A 20,368-nucleotide genomic window follows, 5' to 3' on the forward strand; every position below is an offset into this window, starting at 1 on the left:
TCAAATGCTGCCGTGTTTGAGCCCTTCAGACTCCTTCTGTTTGCATCTTCAGGTCAGCAACGAACTTGTACAGTTTCACGCTGAAATGCTCTCCCAGGTCAGGGTCTCAGCTCAAGCTCAGCTGCAAATAAAAAGTTATTCTTGGTAATAACTCCAACCCGCAGGCAATAATTGCGATATCATTGTGGTTTAGTCTCACTTTTTATTGCATTAGGAAAAAAAAATCCTGACTCTATATTGAAAAAGCTTTAATTTGCTGTCCTAGACTTTTCTGTGTATATCCTTTTTTCACAGCTAAAAATAAAAACATTCCAAAAACATCGCAAGTTCTTTTTATTCTTCCAGTTTTACAGTGATGAAACATTTTCAGTCTCCCAATTAAAAAAAACCAAACCAACCAAACAAAAAGAAACCCAAAAGAACAGTTACATAAGGTGTTACTGAGTTGAGACAACAAAAGGCAAGAGAGAACTGAAATGTCTTTCCTCCTCACCACGCGTCCTCTCCGCTGGTCCCCACTTCTCTTTGTGAGGATAACCGTGCTGGAACTATTTGTTCCTGCCCTTCTCTGATCTGAATGAGCTGGGGCACTGGCTGTCGCCTCGAGTTTCTCTGGCACGCTCTCTGATCCCCTTCATCAAAATGGGTCAGTTCTAACTCCGTTAACCAGCAGTTAACTGCGCAGACTTTAAATAATGTGGGTGCTTCGGGAGGGTTGCAAAAGGTATCTCTACTGGTTAATTGAGACAAAAAGGTAAAACTGCTCTTCAGCTACCACAAGACAGACGTGTGCAAAATAGTGAATGTGCTGACATAAATTGTTTTACCACAGTTTTTCCACTGCTTTTGATCTTCCTTTTGTCACTGTCTTATGGACGCTGGGCTTCTCTTGGGACTTCTCTCTCCCTTACACGCTCTGCACTCCCTTGCAGAGAATATGACTGCTCAGTCTGAGTGCCAACAAGGCTTCCTCATGACAGACAGCTCCTAACTCCTTAACACCGACCCCTTTGTCAAGGTACTTCTTGGTCAGTTTTCCCAGGATGGAGCCCCCCATCATCTAATTTGTTTGGAGCTGCCTGTTTCCCAAAACACCAAATACACAAACTGTTTTAGTGCGGGTGATAGCCTTGTGCCTTTCCCAAGGTGCTTCGCTTGAAGAGGCAGCCACCAAGAGTGTAATCCTCTTTCTCATGCTGTCTTCCAAGGGTTCATGGCACAGGGATTTGAAAGCCAGTGGAGGAGACTGACCAGGGTTTGAATTCTGCCACAGAAGATGTTCTGTGTCCCCAGCAGTGCTGGCAAGCCCTCCATAGTGACAATGCCTCTGAGGGTGATGCCTCTGAGGGAGAATGAAGGCCCCACAATATTCTGGTGTATGTGGAACAGGGACGTGTAAGACAGGACCCATCAAACCCCTGAAGCATGTACCCTGCTAGTTAACGTTGTTACTAGCCAGAACAGATATGTATTAGATATTTCTGTGTATCTGTTTAGACTTAACTTTCACTTTGTTCAAATTATTTGTTTTAGATGTGGGGATTTATTTATTTTTATTTTTTTTTTTAATTTAACAAGATTATTTAAAGGGTGAAGGCCCTCAACCTGCCACATAGTCAACCGGGCATTCCACACGCATCAAGCCACACTAACAGGGGACTTGACGCCTTAATGCTTTAATGGTTTAGAGCCACAAAGATGATGAAGGGAGTGGAGCATCTCCCGTATGAGGAAAGGCTGAGGGAGCTGGGTCTCTTTAGCTTGGAGGAGACTGAGGGGTGACCTCATTAATGTTTATAAATATGTAAAGGGTGAGTGTCACGAGGATGGAGCCAGGCTCTTCTCGGTGACAACCAATGATAAGACAAGGGGCAATGAGTATAAACTGGAACACAGGAGGTTCCATTTAAATTTGAGAAGAAACTTCTTCTCAGTGAGGGTGCCAGAGCACTGGAACAGGCTGCCCAGGGAGGTTGTGGGGTCTCCTTCTCTGGAGACATTCAAAACCCACCTGGACACATTCCTGTGTGACCTCATCCAGGTGTTCCTGCTCCAGCAGGGGGATTGGACTAGACGATCTTCCCTTCCAATCCCTTTACATTCTGTGTGATTCTGCATCACACCCCGCAGTGTTACTGTTTATTAAGAGCAGTATTTATTGAGCCACCCGGAGCCCTTGCTGTAGCACTGAAGGCACTTTAGCAGGTGGCACAGAGCACACAGCAGCTTGACCGCGGGCTGAGAGGTGAGGGGAGGCCGCTGAGGGACAGGACCCGCCATGGCGTCGCGCTGCGCCACATACTCGCTGACACCCACGGCGACGGGCTCGTGGGGACGAGTGTAGATGGCAAGAGACACTGAGGCAGGGCTGCCCCTGAGGAGAAGAGACGTTAAAGGCGAGGATCGGGGACCGAGGGCAGGGCGGGCGGAGCCTGCACCCGCGGCCGGGCGAGGGGCGGGGAAGGGCCGCGGCGGCGGCGGCTCGGTTGAATCGCTCCGAGGCACCGGCTCCTCCTAGGGGCCGGCCCGCCGGCTCCAGCGGGAGGCCGGGGGCAGCGGACGCGTGTCCCCCCCCACTAGGTGACAGCATGGTGCGGCGTGAGCCCCCACTCCTCGCCACTGCCTCCCGCTGCCGGGGCTCCGCGGCGGCTGCCTCCGTGTCCCCGCAGGGATCTGCTCTCCCCGCTCCTCCTCTTTCTCCTTCTCCCTCTCCCCCACCTTCACCCCCCGGCTGAGTTCATTCACTGGGATTGGTTTCAAATGACGCCATCGCTTTATTTTTACACCAATGACCTCATCCCAGCAGCTTGAAGTTTACTGACCAGCGAAACTCTTTTTCTGCCGCTCGCTCCCCTCCTTGTGCCTGCCTTGCTCTGCCCGTTTGTTTGTAATCCTTTCAGTCCTTCTGGGAACCGAAGGCTTTAAAAAACCTCAACAAAACATATTAAAAAAAATACCCCCAACCCCAAAACTTTCTCCTTCCTCCTGAGGTTTTCAGTGTGTCCCACCTCCCCCCATGACTGTCCCCTTTTAATTTTCCTAAGCCATCTTGGGGGGGGGGGAAGGAGAGAGGGGAAAAAAAAAGCTTAAAATGTTTCCTTTTTTTTCCCCTCTCCCCTCCCGCCTTCACGCTTCCCCCTCTTAAAAACGAGCCGAATAGAGTTTTCCTGTGATTTTTTTAATTGGTGTTATTTTTTATTATTATTATTATTATAAAGAAATAAGGAAAAAGAGGAGCTTCCCCAGCAGCTGGAAGGAGACAAAGTTGTTTCAGGCGGCAGCGGCGAGGTTGGTGGCAACAACTTTTTATCCCCGCCGAGGGGACAGACAGACAGATACACAGACGGGGAGAGGGGGCGAAACAGTAAGTGCCGGGAGGAGCGCACATACCCCTCTCCCGGGGAAGGCAGCCCGGGAGGGGGGCGAGGGACGCCGGGGGGGCCGGGCTGGGCCGGGCAGGGCTGGGCGGGGAGGAGGAGGAGGGAGGTGAGGGAGAGGCGGGCGGCGGGAGCCCTTCCTCCCTCCCTCCCGCATGCCCTTCCCCGCCGCCCCCTCACCTCCGGAGGAGCGCGCCCGCAGCGGACAGGTCGCTGCCCCGGCCCGGGCAGGCTCCGGCCGCCTCCGCAGGTGGTAAGGAAAGGGGGTGAGAGAGATAGAAAGAGGGAGGGGGGGTTACGGTACCGGCACCAGCGGGCCGCTCCGCGCTCCCCCTAGCTGCTGCGGGGCGGCCGGCAGCCTGCTGCCCGCGGCGGCTGCTGCCTCCTCCTCGTCCCTTCCGTTCTCACCTCCCGTTATCCACCTGCCTCTCCTCGGAAAGGCGGCGGGGAGCGGGGGGTAAAGCCGGGCGGCTGCTGTTGCGGGGGAAGGATAAGCAAGGAGCCGCTTGGCTTCTCCAGCGCGCCCCGAAACCGTCTGCAGGGGATGTTTGGGGAGGCTCTTGATAAACTCTGGCGTGCGCGCCGGCGTTTCTAAACTTAGTAAACAGTGCTGGCTCCGAACAGGCTTTCCACTGCTTAAAATGGTCGAGGATGCTTTAAAGCCCCGCAGGGCTTCTGAAGAGGTTTTTTTGAAGTTCTGCCTTCAAACTCGGAAAAACCTTTAAATTGAGGCAGCTGACAAAATGGAGGGCTGCCGTGGAGTCCAGGAGTGAAGCAAATTGCAAATTGTTAACCTGGCATTGCACTGGCGTAAACTCCGAACTCCGCGGCTGGCCCTGGTACAAGGCCCGACAGATGCCCTCTCCTGACTTTATTTTTTTCCCCCCTGTAGAAGCGGCGGGGATGAGGAGCTGAGCGCACGTCCGTGTGTGCCGAACAAGGTGTATGGGATGTGCCTGTTGCAAAGCTTGACCAATGGAAGGGTTTTCCAGCGGCCAAAAAACATTTGCTTAGATGTCAGATGGGAAGCCTTTTTTTTTTTTTTTTTCTTGTTAAGAAAAGCCAGAATAATTTACTTTCTTTTCAGCTAGTTGAAATAAAAAATCGATCTTTCCATTTTCTTCAAGTGCAGGGTGTAGTCATAGCGAGCTGTATTGTCTGACCTATGACTAACTTTTTTTGTTGTTGTTGTTCAAACATTTGGTGTATACCCAGCAGAATAAATAGATCTGTGCTCGTTTTGAAAGCTAAAAGTAGAGTGAACTGTTTCTCCTTGTAAGGGTGTGTGTTGGGGTTCCTAAACGAAAAAACCCCAACCAAAGCCCCCAAATGATTTTGTAATCTTTTCTTTACGATTTGTGCTATTCCTGGCAGCGTGTGGTTTGGTAGATACAGAGTTTACAGTCACAAGTGACCAAACAGGAGTTGTTTTAGACTCTTGTGTTTTGAGGGGAGGTGGAAAAATAGTCTTATTTTCTTTATATGGTGTTCATCCCACTGCTCATTGGAGATTGAAGCATTCATCACAGTTGTTTATGTTGGTTGTCTGGGGGTTTCTATTTGAATGTGGAGCAAGTATGCAATGGGGGGGGTGTACATGTATTTTTAGCTTTAATTTTTAATTACAAAAAGATATGAAGAATAGTGATATTCAAAAGCAAATCCTGTGTTTACTGAGTATTAATATTTTTATTAATATTTTTAGAGAAGAATCTGTAAAAAGTGGCTGAGGTGTAACAAATTCTGGTCACGATGCTTGTTTAATACAAGAGTGCTTCAGTATATCTTAATGCACAATTTCAAAGTTTCTTTTTAAACGAACAAATAAATAAAAGCAGCAAAGAAGGTGCCAATGCCTGTGCTAACTAGAGGTGGTAGCTGCAAAACGCTGCATGGTTTAATACACGTGCAAAGGACCAGAAAGCCCAACCAAGCATTTAGTAACACAACACGCAGTATAAAGATACGTAAATACATTCCTGCTCCAGCAGGTCTGGTTTTGTTAGCTACTTAAGCAGATATAATGGAACAAAATCATACCAGAAAAACTTCTGTAGGTGAAAGTGAGCTCCATTTATCTTTGTTTCTGTAAAATGCATGCTATTCTTTCAGCGAAGGCAGCTAGCCTGGCAAGGATGTTTGCTTTTAGATAGAATAGCTTCAACCGTCCATAGGAACGGTATCGGCAGAAGCTTTGCAGGAATGTGTTAAATGGATTTCACTCCGAGTTCTGTCTCCCAAGCCCGCGCCCAGCTCCTCTGGGGTCTGCGCCAGCCCTCAGGCCCTGCGAGGAGTTGTGGTTCGGTCTGCCATGTGCATGGGTCAGCCACTTTTCTGCTTTTAAGATGAGTAAATGGTTCATGCAGGCCTTAAGAAGCCCTCAGAGGGCAAATTCAGGCTCTCTTCTAGACCTCTGTTAGAAATGCCAAACAGGCAGATTAGCCGCTGAACTGGGGCTGTTCAGCCTGATGAAAAGGAGGCTGAGGGGAGACCTTATCGCTGTCTATGACTGCCTGAAAGGAGGCTGTAGCATGGAGGGTGTTGGTCTCTTCTCCCAAGTAGCAAGTGACAGGACAAGAGGAAAGGGACTCAAGTTGCACCAGGGGAGGTTTAGATTGGATATTAGGAAAAAATTCTTTATGGAAAGGGTTGTCAGGCATTGGAACAGGCTGCCCAGGGAAGTGGTTGAGCCACCATCCCTGGAGGTGTTTAAAAGGCGTTTAGACTAGGTTCTTAGGGACATGATTTAGTGCTAGAGTTAGGTTATGGTTGGACTTGATGATCCTGAGGGTCTCTTCCAGCCAAAATGACTCTATGATTTTTGTTACTTGCATTGGTCTTCAGGTGAGCTCAGCTGTAATGCGTTGTGCACTAAGAGCTGTGTGCAGGGTGAGGACTACCTTGCTCAGTCACCTGTCTGTTTGAAATTCAACTCTTTAATCCTTAGATCTATTCAGGAATATTCACTGTTTTCAAAATAGGATTTTTTCAAGAAATACAGTAAGCACAGTTGAAGCATTCTTTCCATCAAGAAAAAAGGAGGCCAGGTGATAGCTTTCGTCTTATAGTTACGTCTATTGAATTTTCTGGGACTTTTTTTTTTTCCCCTTTATTTTTTCTCTCCTTTTTTTCCTTTCCTGTAGGAACAATCAGAAAAACATCATGGATATTCTTCAAGATCTGACATTTTTTAATAGCTCGATGGCATAGAGTAGTTACTGTCAAAGGATGATGTGTGGAAAGATTGGCACATCCCTTCCTTCTTTGCTTGTTTCACCCCTAGGAAAAAACCTGGGTTTGGCATGAGAATCCTCTGTCTCTGCAGATTTGTTGTTACGCTGATCAAATGACTGAACGTTTCTTGCAGTCTTGTAGCATTTTGTCCATAGCTGTGTAATGGTGCTTCCATGATTATTTAAGAAGAATTGTTAAGAAGCTGTTTTTCTGGGTCATAGGGAAGTAGCTGTGTCCCTGATGCACTGAATGGTACATTTGCTTTCCTTACAGTTCCTTAGGGATTGCATCCAGATTGAGTGTAGTGACATGGAGGGTATCTGCAGAATATTTTAAATATCAGTAACTACATATCATGTTAATGTCGATAATATTTGTCTGATTTATTTGGTGTCTCCCTTCATAAACCAAGGGTAATGTGGCATTCTTCAGGCCTGCTGATTGTGTATGTGGCCTCTACTTTCTGCACGACTCTAATGCTGTAGGTGATGGTTGGCCTGGTGATGTGTATCACTGTATCTGCCCGAACTAAAGCCAGCGATTAACTGAAGACCAGGACTCATTTGTGTGAAGGTGAACACTGTAACTTCGGGCTATTTCCTAGTTGTTACCTGGGGGACCCCATCTTCAGGGTTTTCTTTATCACGAGTATAATAGTATCACCACTGTGATGCCAAAGCTAATTGAGATGAAACTGGCTGTGGAGCAAGGCTAGAGGCTGAGATGCTGCTGGCTGAAGACATCTGTGGGAAGAGGGAAGTCCACATCACCACTTCTCTACTTCGCCAGACCCGATCTCAGCAGCTCCAAATAAGCAATCTATGTTATAGTTATTCCGTAACTTCCCATAACGCCTGAAGGAAGCCAAAAATACGTGTTGACTGTAAAGTTTGGCATCTTAATTTCTTAGTTTGCTTATCGATAGGGCCTGCTGGCAGCTCTCACGGTCTCCAGTGGAGATGATACTGGCCACCAGTGAGTTACTAATCCTCAGCGATCAAAGAAAATCTGCATGTAGGGTGTGCGTATGGAGGACAAGAGGGGAAGATGGGCCCGAGTTCAAGGCCTTGTGTTTCCTTTTGCTGCGCTATGTGGTCTGCTGCCGAGCCAAGACTGACCTACTCAGAGTTGGCTCTGGGAAGGCTGGCAGCTTTCCACCTTGTGTCCCTACAAAATGCTCCTGCAGCCGAAGAAAAACCCCAAATTAATAACTGGGCAGGCTAGGAAAGAGGGGAGAGAGTGTTGCCTCAGTGGCGAGAGGTTTGCTGTGGGGATGTAGAGTGATCTCTTCTGCCACAGACCTTCCCGAGCTCTCGTGCTGCTGCTTTTCTGCGCTTGCACCGTCCGGCGCTGTAACGTTTGTACCGCGTGAATATATGAAAAGAACTGCTGAAACAAGGTCCTTCTTTGAGAGGAAGTCAGTTATCTCTGCTCTTTCTTGGTCACAATGTGAGCCATGTGTTGCCAGTAACTTACATGGCTTCTCTTTAGTGTGTCCTTGGAACCAATTTTGCTCTGTGTAGTACAAGTTTTCATCTCGTTTCTCAGACACTAGGATCAGTTCCTTGCACAGACCTCCTCCGGTAAATTTATGCTCTGGTTTGGTTTCAAGGTTAAGTTATAAACTTCTGTCAGTTGTTTAGCAAATAAAGACACACAAGTGGAAGTGTGCAGGGGCTTTCATTAGTTGAGATTGTATTTTATTTTTCCTTCCATTTGATCTTTTTGCATGCTATCCAGACTGACAGTCTGCTAAAATAGTACGAAATTTTTTCTTCATAAAATCATAACTGTGTTCCATTACATTAGTTTGGCAGAAAACTATGACACATGGTTTCTAATACTGAGACTGAACCAGCATTATGTGTTTTCATTTTGCTTCCCTTGGTTTTGCTTTACTATAATAATCTATGAATTGACCCTGTTTGTTGACTAAATGATAGATCAATGGCTTGTACAAATACTCTCTTTTTGGACATCCTTGCCTGCTTGCCTAATGTTTTTTTATATTACTGAAGGCATTGTGGGAGGCAAAAAGATCAGTCTGAGTGTGTAATGTAGCAACATTGGAATGAGAACTTTACAGAGAGCATAAAACAAGGAGGACAACAGAGACTAATTGTATGAAATTCCTTTTATGCACACGTTCTTGAGTTTGAATAACTAGTATGTATTCAGCCTGTTGGATTAGAAGGCTTTGGCTCTGCATGTGTAGCATAGATGTTGCTCTCAAAATAGGAAAGCAACTCTCCCACCCCCCACACCATTCTGGATGAAATTGATTCGGTACTGTGTCTTGCTCCTAGTGAAGCCCCAGTAAAGCATGTTTAAAGGCTGAATAATTCATAAAGTTAAGGATATAAACACCACGCTTCTAATAGCCTGAATGTTGGTTTTGCTTCTTGATTGCTAGGTGTAAGAGTCATTCACCTCAGACTTTAAAGACTCAAATCCCATGTCAGGATTTGGGTTTCTACCTACAATATGCTGCTTATGGGGTGTGACTTTCTTGATAGTGTGTATTTCACTAAGTTTATACAGTTCCTTAAGCATGGAGGCCATCCGTCTTCTAAACACCATCTTCCTAATACGTGCAAAGAGTCCGAGCTACTTTCAGAAGGCTTCACTCAATATGCTGTCCTGCTACTGAAACAAGCCTTAATTTCAAAGGTGGGTCCCGAGCACCAAGAACATATTTGCCTTAAGAATGAGCATGAGATTACTTTCCAGTCATTGTATTAATGCTGTCTCTGGAATAAGTATAGCACCTATCATTTATACAGTTCCCATAAGTATTTTGTTACAGGCGGAAACCTGCTTAGGTGTTGGGATTTCACACCTTCTTTCTTTAAAAATTATGTTTGGAACTCAGTGTTTTCTCTTGCTTTCCAGCTCTGCTGTCCCTAACAGTTTCATGGGGGTCTACACAAACTCCAGAAAACTCAGTGGGAAGAGAGTGGGAGGTGGGGGGAGGAACTTTGTGTTATGTGTCTCTCCACTAACCCCATCATACCTAGAAGTGTCTTTCTAAATTAAGATAATTTAGGTAGAGGCCTCTTACTAGCAAAACTTGGGGAGCAAACAGAACTAACCTCATTTTGGTTGCAACAAAGCTTCATAGAGCTGTGCCAGTTTTTTGAGCAAGCATGGAGAATATTCCAGCAAAAAAATGCACAGCACTAATCTTAGTGCTTTGGGTTGGCATGGTGTTAGGTCCAAGTAAGACTGAAGCGACACATTAGGCTGAATTCAGATTAGCAGGAGACAAACAATGTCACCAATTCCGTAAGGCCTCCTCTGCCTGTCCCAAGTCCCTGAGCGCAAGGCAGGTGTGCTCCAAATTGAGGACAGGCTGTGAAAATCTCTTCTTCCCATGGCCTGCTTGGAGCTCTGCGTTGATGGCCAAGTTTCTCCTCATGGCAGTGGGACCCAGTTGGTACCTTCTTACCCTTTATCCCAGGCTACTCCTGCATAATTTCAATGTCCTAAGAGTTCTCAAGCTTTACACAGCCAGTGCGCTGAGGTCTTACCAAAGAGAGGTGATGGACAGTGGCTGGTCTGTAGGTTCATAGTCCCGTATCTCAGGAAGACATGGCAGCTGAAGGCAAGTGGGCACTGTGCTTATGAGACCTGGTGAACCCCATAAATTTCTACCTAGTAGGACACTTACTTAGGGCATATTTAGACAAACTAATAAAGTTGCTTATATTTGTACTTTCCTCTGCTTCCTTGTTTGTTTCTCATGATTTCCCCTTTTTGTTTTGTTTTTTCTTGCATGTAACTTTTCATCTTTTTTCCCGGTCAGTGGAGTGAGCTCTCCTGTCCAGCTGCTGAAAATCCCTAACTTCTCATGGTTACATGTTAGGAGCATGCTGTCAGCTTCTCAGTCCTCCATTCTGCTTGTTAGGTGATCCATGTTTGGATACCATCTCTCTGACAAAGCTTGTTTTCTCAGTGTGGCTCACTTACCCTGGCTGCTGTGGTTTCCAGGTGGATATATTTGAAGATGCCTGAAAAATCTGTTTGTCTAGCCCAGACATGATTGTATGCGTAGCCCATTATGTTGCCTGTTTCCTCTCAAAATATCGCTGAAAGAAAGGTAACTCCATCAAGCGTAAAATGAATGAAAAAGAAGAGTAACACAAGCGCAAATCTCCGAGATACAAGTCGGGACAGCAAAATAAAGTGTTGAAATACTAACTAATAGTAACTATCATTGCACGTTTCCCCAAGATACTCTTTATCTGAAGAGACCCACATCTTTTTGCCCCCTTGAATTTACAGGACTTGAATCTTTTTCTCTGACTGAGGCTTGCATGTTGCCAGCTCTCCTACAGGTATGACCTGTTTTGGAACGGGGAAACCCAGGGTGTCTCTTCCCTGCTGCCTCACGTATGGTTAAACCTATAGAAAACTGCAGAGGAAGCTCGGGCACGCTGTTCCTCTGATAGCCTTCTGCAAATACAAGCTATTAATGACCATTGCCTTTCATGGGCAAAAACAGTACTGGCAATAGCTTTGTGCACTTTATTTAATGGTGTAACAAGCCAGCACATTAGCTATTTTTATTCAGATGCCCAGACATAAGCCAGTATGGCAAAGTGGCTATGAAATGTCTGCATAGCTATGTGAATATACAGCTGCTGCTTAAAACAAAATCTTCTACTTATAAGTTTTTGAGAGGGTTCAACCAATAATTGTCTGATCTTTTTAACTGAGCTGTGGCGAGGATTTTCAAGATTTTGCATTAAGACAGGCAGAATGTTGGTTTTTAGTCGCTGACTTTTGTCTACAGTTTCAGTCAACAATAAGGAGGTAATGCAATAGGGGAGGTGGGTGGATGGGGAAGGGGGGGCTGATTTCAGGTTAAAGGTTCAGGTCTTGTCCTTTCAGGAAGCTTTGGGACTATCTGTTCTTACGTGCTGCTCAGTGTCAAGCACACTAAAAGAGCCTCATACAGTGACACTATTAGCAAATGCTGGCTTAGAGAGACGCGGTGTTTGCTTTGGGAATTTTTGTAAGCTGCCAAGTCCTTCGACAGTGGTATTTTTCTCCTTTTTTTTTTTTTTTTTCCCCCTTCTTCCCTTCTTCCTTGCAGAGGCAGAAAAAATGGCTTTCATGGTTTGATAAATTAAAAAAATATTCAAGACGGTGTTGGTGATTTGAATCTTCAAATATTTCAAAGCCAAGAATTATGTTATGGATTAAATTGGGAGGGATGTGGAGCATTTAAATTTTTTTCATGTGTACAGTAAGTAGTTATACCTCAGTATTGACACGCATGGTCTCCAGTTCAGTTTTGGTTAAAAAAAAACAACAAAACAAAAACAACAAACCACAAAAACAAAACAAAGAACACTCCATAACTTTAAGCATATGATAACTGTTAGAGGTTCTAGGAGGAAAGAAAGAAAATATCCCTTAATATACTGCTTTTTGTGACCTGGAACCTGCCTGATACTGGAGTGGATATCCACATTTTTGCATATCTTTGCTTGACTAAATTATGAAGTACGCATACAAAAGTCTTGTTATATCCACCAAAGTGAGGCATTTCTACTGAGTGCTTAATATTTGGCCCAACTGCTGATACTGCTTTTCAGTACAGTCAAGTACTATTCTTACTTAGCTATTTATCACTTATTTTCCTGTTTTTTTCATTTGTGTTGGCAAAGTGGGAATCTACAAGTGGAGCTTCCTTCTTGAAAGGTCTCTTGTGTTCAAATGTTGATTGTTATATATAAAAACACAGCTGGAGAAGGCTACCTCTTAGTAGAAAAGAGTATTACCCTTTTTTTTAGAAGTGAAGTGAAATTGGACTGGTGTCAAGTAGATCAGCTACTTTGAGACATGATGAAGGTAAAGTAATTCAACCACCAACATGTAACATCTTTCATCTTCTCCATCAGCAGTAAAATAGCCTTTATTGAATTCTGCAGAATCAGTTCTGATTTACTTTTAAATGGTTACAGTGCTATCTTCTGATGTATGTGGACAGAGCTGTGAGCCTTCTGCTTTTACTCAAAATGCAGTGAAATTGCATTACAATGGAAAAATATTCCAGCTTCTCACTTTCTGGATCTGAAGTTTCAAACAGTATGTCCAATTTCAAAAGCTGTGTGGTATTAGGGTCAGCTTTTGTCATTGCGAAAATACTTGAAAAGAGAGATGTGCATAAGAAACAGAATTAGAGAGAAATATGAAATAGGGAATAATGGAAAATAATGGTATTGATCAGACATTAGAAAAATATACAATATGGGCTAATAAAGGGTAAAAAAGGAGAAAGAGTCAACAGAGATGAGGCATATTTTTTTAAAGTAATAAAAAGATTCTGCATTAGTTGCACATGAAAACGAGCCTTTTAAATCACAGAAAATGTAGTTCTAATGTGACGACCGGATAGGATCTCTCCGTATTGGCTAGTAATACTAAGCTTGTATTACAATAGCAGATAACAAAAGAGTTATTTTTTGTGTGTGTGAGGAAAAGCCATTTGACAGGCTGTCTAAGTGAAGTCTAATGACAAGTTATAGGAAGTGCGGGGAAAGATGTGGCTTCCAGTGGGTTCATAGTAGTCAATACTACTTATGCATCTAGAAAATATCTTCTGAAGATTGCTGACACTAATGCTTTGTGCATACTTTGTCTTTCTGAGTCTGTATTTTGGTTTATAATTCAGGTAACTAAGCATACATATTAAAAACTAGAAATGCTGGCTGTTGGGAGAATACTACTGCCTGGTTTTGTGTGTTTGGTCTTTAACACTAGGCATTTGTAAATATTTAAGAATGAGTTGACTTCAAAACCTTGTACTATAGACTGTATCTTCATGTTGGACATCTGTAAGGTTCAGAGACTGTAGGCTTCACATTGCGTGCTCCTGGATCCACATAAAGACATGCTTTCCAATGCAACTGAGAAGGGTGGGAAGGAGTGGGGAAAACGATCTGTCTGAACACTTCTGGTGTGAGTTAGTACTTTTCTTTATGCTATTAGTAATTTATTAATATGTTGGATTTTTTTTGAACTGGCTTTGTGTGTAGCTGTTTTAGGTGGAACACAAGGTTTTATCTTCAAAAAAAAGTTGGCGAATTTTGTGTTTGCTTCTAGAATGTGTGCAGCTCCAGAGGCTGATGTCCTCTAACAGAGTCGTGGGTACAAATGTACCAGCCTCCACAGGCTCCTGCTGTTTGTCTTCTGACATTTTTGGGTTACGTTTTGTGCTGCCGTTGGTGTGAGTGCTTTGTAAGCACAACCCTGTAGACCAGCCCCTCCTTTCTTCTGCGTTCTACCCAACTTGTTGGCCAAAAGAAATAAGTTCAGTAGCAGTAAAAGTGAAATGGGAGAACAGTAGCGTGGACTCGCTGAAAGCGGTGGAGCTCTCTCAGGTTAGTGGGTTGTAGCCTATGTTTCTATGGCAGGTAACACCAAATGCTCAGTTACCGTGATTCTTTTCTTGTCTTCCCAGCCACCGTCACTGCAAACTCGCTCTGTTAATGGCTCTCAGGATCCCACAGTGATCCAGAGCTGGGAACCAGAAGTGGATGAAAATTATTTGAATGTGGCGTATTTATGTGTTTGTTTATTCTACTTGCTTGTACAGTTAGTTGGTGTTTGCTGCCTGGTAGTCCTGATTTAGCTTATTTTAAGCTGCCGTGGAGTGTCTCCTTTCAGCTGGGTGCGTGTGGGGCTCTGAAGCAGGAGTCCTGGAGGAACCAAAGATGTGATGGGCTTTGCCTCCTGTTCACGTGTCTGCCTGTTGAGGGAGCAGGAATGGGCTCAGGGGTTTACCAGTCAGGTGTGCTCCAGCAAAAGAATTTTCTCTTCTTCCACAGACCTGTCTTGTGCCCTTATTTGGGGGTTTCCTGTGTGCTTGGCCCACAAGCCAAGTCATGCGTTGGAGTTACCTGTGTCCTGTGGTGTGTGGGTAAGGCTATTGCAGCCCATGGCTGTCTGAAGGGCATTGTTGAAACTTGGAGGAATTCCTTTCCAAGCTTGTGGTCTGCAGAGGCAGCAAGAACCATGTTCGCTACATGGATTTGCCCGCTGGAAACTGAGGCTGGAACCATCAATTCAAGTCGTGGTTGGGTTGGATTGGGTTGGGTTGGCTGCCCAAAGCTCTGAGAGCTCTGTCCTCTATTGGAAACTCTTGCTTGTCTGCTACCTGACAAGTTTAGAACTTGGGTTCTGTGAGGGTACTTTTCCTTTAAAACAGTGTCAGGACATTTCTATGTGTGTGTGTGTATATATATATGTGTGTATGTGGTTTTATATATGTACACCCACATACAAGCTATGTATCTATATACACATGTGCACGCGCACACACATATATATACACATGCACACTCTAGCGCAGCTTATATCTTATAAAGCTTTCATTCAAAGTGATTTCTCAATGTTTTATACGATAAGAAAAGCAATTAATTAGCCAGCAAAGCAAAACTGTCTTGCAGATTAAGATTCTTAGGCCATGCCTAGGTATAATGAATTGAGAAGATCTGGATCCATGGTCTTCATGAAACACTTAGTATGCAGTTGTAGTGGTTAGAGCTGTCTGAAAGACACAGTTGAATTTTGCGCACTCAGTAGCACTAGAACTGAACCATGTCCCTAAGAACCTCGTCCAAGTGCCTTTTAAACACCTCCAGGGATGGTGACTCCACCACTTCCCTGGGCAGCCTGTTCCAGTGCCTGACAACCCTTTCCGTGAAGAATTTTTTCGTAATATCTGATCTGAGCCTTCTCTGGTGCAACTTGAGGCCATTTCCTCTCATCCTGTCACTTGCTACTTGGGAGAAGAGCCCAACACCCTCCATGCTACAGCCTTCTTTCAGGTAGTATCTTCTTGGGATCCTGCCTAGACTAACAAGGTTCTGCTGGTTCAGCTGGAGCTCCTGGCGCTGTTTGGCTGCTTGCATTGCTGTAATGCTATGGCTTCCACGCTGGAACAGATGTTGTTCCAAGAAGATCATGTATAGGACAGATCAGAATCTGGAGCAACCTGCTGATGAAACTGCTGTCCCTACAGCATGTCAGTACTAGTGTTGTTCTTGGTGGCATTTTGGCAACTGAGGGCTTTTGTCGTTGAGGGAAGACACCTTTTTTATTTTCCCCCCCAGACCATGCAAACCGAGTTTTGCTGACTTGCATCAAATTTGCATGTGGGTTTGTACGAATGAGTCAACTGAATTAGCCTACACAGCACTGCCGTTCAGCCAGGTGCAAAGCTAAAGTGTTCACCTAAAAAGTGGTTGATTTCCAGTAACTTTTCCCAATATTGTTTCTATCAACAGAGACACCAATTCGTCGTTTTTTATTTCTTTTTCTATTCCTTTACTACTCTTCTGGGTTTTTTTCTGTCCCCTCAGTGGTGGGGAATGGTTGTAAATATTATATTTATCTTAAAATTTAGATTCTTTGGAACTTTTTATTATAGACTACAAAATTGACTTTCCAGTAAGTCTGTGTGAAGTTGCTTTAAACAATTGAGTTGACATGCTTAAAGACACATGGGCAAATTTAACAGTGGGTTTGGGTCAGATAAAGAAAAAGTGGTTCTGTGGCCTCCCCCGTTTCTTCTCTTTTGCTCCTTTTCACCTGTCATCAATTCTGCCAGAGATTCTATATGGGTACTTTTAAACTAGTTTTTCTAGTACTTAAATTTACTGTTTTTTTTGTTTTGCTTTGATTTGTTGTTTTTTTTGTTTGTTTGTTTGGTTGGTTTGGTTTGGTTTTTTTCTGTCATTTATAGCATATTTTACAAACACTTTATAGCTATGCTGGAATAGCTGACTTCAACAAACATCACGTATTTCTGTTAACTGCTCAGTCATTACATTCTTGAATTCCCTCATAAATCTTGAGGACGTGCTGGCTTACTATTAGTTAATGATTTTTTTTTCATCTTTTTTTTGATGTGTCAGTCCTGACAGTAGGTCATCTTAGTCTATCTCGAACTTATCTTTTGCCAGCATCCTGAGAGGGAGTAGGTCTTGCAAAGAAATGTTTTTACTTTCTCAGCTATTATTATCTAGTTGCTAGTATCAAAATTAATTGCACCCTTACGTTTTTGTGCACTAGCTCTTATGATTTTTATTGATATGTTTTTCTGATCTTATAGTCTTTGCTCTCCTAAAGCGCCCTTTTTTTTTTTTTTAATCTGCTGTCATTTATTATGCTTTCTGTTTCTTTACCCAGGCTTGGATTCACATTTTTCTGGGATATGCTCATTTGGCCTGTGTAACCTCACGAAAATATTAACATTCAAACATAATGACTCTTTTCTTCCCTGGCTTCCTGTTCCTTTTCCTTGTGAAGTGGTGTGTATACCTTCCACAACTTTCAGACTCAACTGGGAGCTAAACATGCTGCTTTTAATTTCCTCTCTCTCCTTGAATTGAGGATCTCTTGAACTGGCTCCGTTTCTGAAATGCAGCGGCATGGTACTAGTTTTGGTAGGATTGCTTCCATGAGTGTGGTGAACTCAGTTGTGTTATGGCCATTCTCATTTAGTGGTGAGCTAATGCAAATAGTAAACTGGTTTTCTGACACAGTGCTAAGATCACTCTAGTGAGGTGCAGGAGGAAAGCTTAGTTTCTTATTTCCAGGTAAAGAGCAAACACAGAACCAAAATGTGCCTTGGAAGGTCCTGCAGTGGTTCAAAGGCTAAATTGAAATGTAGATTCTCCTTCTTCAAATTAAATTCCTCTTGCGTTTGGCACGGTATTCCACTTCCTTCTCTAAACAGAATTGGCTTGACTCTTCCCCCTTTTCCACAGTAACTGTGTGATTCCTGGTTTATACTTTGTGGGAATTGCAAGAGCTCTGATATTTTCCTGAATTAAAAAGGTGCCAGATTCATAGTGATTTCTTCCTCCTTCCCGTTGTTCTTCCCCTCCTCCTGACAGACTCTTTTGGGGGTTTGTTTTTATTTTCCCCTAGGAAAAGACTCTTCCTCATCAGTCTTCATGGAAACTTGTGGTTCCTCATATCCAGAGTGCTTCAGTTGACTTCACATGTAATGCCAGTGCCATTTTACCAACAAAAGAAGTAAGGAAGGCTGGACCGACAGTATAGTGTGCTCTGTGCTTCTGAGTCACCTGTCTTCCTTTCATTTGGGGAGCATGATTCTCTAAATTCCTTCCTGATAGGTTTCCATTTTGAAATACACTCTGTCCAGAATGACATGGCATCTCTGCACCCATAAAATCATTATGAAATGCTAAGCACAGAGAACTTGTTATCAAAATACTAATTTCTTCATTGTTTTTGTTGAGATCACTGTTGTGAAATGGAATGATTAAGAACAGTTGCTCCAGAAGTAAAGAAAAGGTACTGGAGGTTGTATCTTATTTTCTGCAAAAAACAGTGTTGTCTAGAGACCCAATTACTCAAAAACAAGTTGTAATGAAAATATACTAAAATACTCAGATTTAGCTTGGTTGTATGAAATACTTGGTAGAACTCCAAAGTGGTAAATAACTCGGTTATTTTCTTTATGGAGTACTAATCTTGTTTGCTTTGGCATCTAAAACTGAAGTCACAGCTTATTTTTACTTTACATACACTTTTTTTTAGAGTATCCCTTCCATGCAGTAATCCAGATATTTATTACAGAACCCAGGCGGCCACTCACAGACCATGGACTCTGCTGTGTTTGGTGGTCCCAGAGGCTGGGAGGAGTGGTGTTCACCTGGGCAATTCTGGTTGATACAATAGGCTTAGTACTGATGCCAAAGCCCTTGTAGACGTTGTGGTGAAGTAGTGGTTTTGAGGCAGTGTTTGGAAGGAGTGTGAGATAGATGGGGGTCTCATGTTGTCTCATATGGCTTAAGAAAATAAAGATGTATCTGGTCAAAAAGGAACAGGTCTGGAAAACTACATTTGCTGCAGTGTTTTGTGTAGGTGTGAGCAGCATAGTCAGGGCCAAAGGAAACGCTACTGTGCTACTCGCAAAAAGAGATCATGTGCTGAGGTGAGTGTTTTTCATCCGTCTGTGTTCTTTGAATTGTCTTCATGCCAAGCAGAAAAATGGGCAGGATACAACTTTAGCTCTGATGTAGAAGTCTAGGGACAAATCCATCGTGAGATGAAGCAAGTTGATGGGAAAAGGGAATGCAAAAAGAGGAGCCTCTCAGCTGTAGCAGATTTGAGTTCCTTCAGGAGGATAGTTGAAAGTATTTAAACGTGCAATGAATTGATTTGTAGGTGAAGCCATTAGCTAGTGATGTGTTTTTCTAGATTGGCCTTTGTTGCAAATAGAATTTTTTACATGGCTTTGATTTAGCAGCAATTTAGAATTTGTTATACTTTGTGGTAGATTACATGGTTAGCTTGTATAATTACCAACAAAAATCACCAGCCAATTTAAGAGTGATTAAATGAAATTTGTTAGAATCAATCAAAATAGCAATTTAGTTAAAGATTTGTAAATGACAAGGTTCACACTAAACGTATAACAGGGTTTTCTTAACTAAAACCACACACACAAAAGAGGCTAGATTGAAACACAAACAGACAAATAGACAAAACAGTTCTAAAAATCAAGCCACACACACACAAAAAGGTTAGCCTATGATTAAAATTTCCCTTTCATAAGTTTTATAAATTCCTTTTGTGTGTTGATGATCACCAAACTGTGCACAATTAGGCTTTTGGTTCTTCCCAAAATCGTCAGTAGGCGATCATTGAATCTGTGCGAGATGGGCCCTGGGAGGAATCCCAGTCAGGGGGAGATACTGGTCCCAGCCTGCTGCCGTCCAGGAGAGCTCAGAGGGTCTCACTTCAGGATCACCATTTACAGCATTGTGAGTAGGGCCCTTGGGCATCTTTCTTATGAGGAGAGACTGAGAGAGCTGGGTCTGTTCAGCCTGGAGAAGAGAAGGCTGAGAGGGGACCTTGTTTATGCTTATAATTAACTCAGGGTTGGGTGTCAAGAGGATGGGACCAGACTCTTCAGTGCAACGGGCACAGGAGGTTCCATCTGAATATGAAGAGAAACTTCTTTACTCTGAGGGTGCCAGAGCACTGGAAGAGGCTGCGCAGAGAGGTTGTGGAGTCTCCTTCTCTGGAGACATTCAAAACCCACCTGGACACATTCCTGTGCAACCTGCTCTGGGTGAACCTGCTTTAGCAGGTGAGTTGGACTAGATGATCTCCAGAGGTCCCTCCCAATGCCAGTCATTCTGTGATTCTGTGAGATTGTTGACTTTAGTCAGTGTTCTTCCACTCTGGCCACACTTAGGATGAGGTAAGATTCTGCTGCTTCCCACCATGTGTCTATGTCCAGAACTTTTCAGATCATATACTTCTGGTACTGTCCCACTCAGGCTACGATGCAGGTAGCAGGTGCACCAGGCTGCCAGGAGGGACAAATTTGGGCTGCCTTTCCCAGGCAGAGGGGGTCTTTCCCTTCAGGCAGGGAGCTCTGGGAGCACAGAGCGGGTGCCTCAGTACTCCCAGTCACTACACTTGCAGAATGGGAATTGTTCCCCCCAGCCAGCCTGTCTTGCATTGGTATTCAAGTGGCAACCACCCCAGCCGTCAGTTAATCATGTCTTTTCTCTGTCACTGTTTTTATTGCAATGTGTGGTAGTTAAAATCCAAAAGAAAGTGTAGTAACTTCTTAAGTTCCCTGTACTTCTGTTAGCAGCAATAATTTGTTTTTGTTGATGACTGCCAACAGTTGGCATGCTCAAGATGACATCTTCAAAGTAAGTCTTAAACAAACAAAACCACCTTTCTTCTGTAAC

At 43.8% G+C, this 20,368-nt stretch overlaps 1 protein-coding gene across 3 annotated transcripts in view; it reads left to right on the forward strand.

Annotated features, from left to right (window-relative positions):
• Window positions 1-2,848: 2,848 nt before the first annotated feature.
• DUSP16 (dual specificity phosphatase 16) overlaps window positions 2,849-20,368 on the forward strand; it is a gene marked incomplete at its 3' end in the record, with an annotated part of 68,712 nt that continues 51,192 nt past the window's right edge. For 2 of the 3 annotated variants that reach the window (XM_082068655.1, XM_082068657.1), the window contains exon 1: window positions 2,849-3,630. The remainder of the gene's footprint in view (window positions 3,631-20,368) is intronic. The other variant, XM_082068656.1, reaches the window with a different exon arrangement.

The sequence above is a fragment of the Streptopelia decaocto genome (genome assembly GCF_964273445.1).
Source record: "Streptopelia decaocto genome assembly, chromosome: 1".
NCBI lineage: Eukaryota > Metazoa > Chordata > Aves > Columbiformes > Columbidae > Streptopelia > Streptopelia decaocto.